The sequence below is a fragment of the Rhineura floridana genome, chromosome 4 (genome assembly GCF_030035675.1).
Source record: "Rhineura floridana isolate rRhiFlo1 chromosome 4, rRhiFlo1.hap2, whole genome shotgun sequence".
Taxonomy (NCBI): Eukaryota; Metazoa; Chordata; class Lepidosauria; order Squamata; family Rhineuridae; genus Rhineura; species Rhineura floridana.
Genome location: NC_084483.1, coordinates 82,153,308 through 82,153,838, shown reverse-complemented (window position 1 = coordinate 82,153,838; position 531 = coordinate 82,153,308).

Here is a 531-nt window from a genome sequence, read left to right as displayed (position 1 = left end):
TTGCCCAATGCAGCCTTGCTGAATAGCGCCAATGTCCTTATCCCTCTGCAGTCCCCTGTGTCCCATCACACACCAGTGCAGACAATCCCTTCACCCTCAGCCGTGGGTTTTCAGGGGGCTGTAGTGGGGACAAGGAGCCAGGAGAGCCCTGTTGCCTGAACCGAGTTGTGCTCATCTATCTCTGGATCCAACCGTATGGTTCATATTCAACAGTGCGAAAGTGGACCTCTGGGACTTCAGTTTCTTCTCCTCCGCTCACAACCTCCTGGACCTTCTTGAGCAGATGTGGGGATACTCAAGAACAGATTTTGGCAGCCTGCAGGGACTGACTGGTGGTGGTGGTGGTTGGGAGGAATGAAAGGTAAAGTCCTGTTGAGCAGAACTTCATTTGACTTGCACATGGACAACATTGGATAAAACCCTAGATATCCCTAGATTATGAAGCCTACGTAATGCATGATAAAAATGGGAAAAGTGTTCTTCTGTACAGGCATTTCATCATTAACTATGATGACCATTAATCCTGGGGGC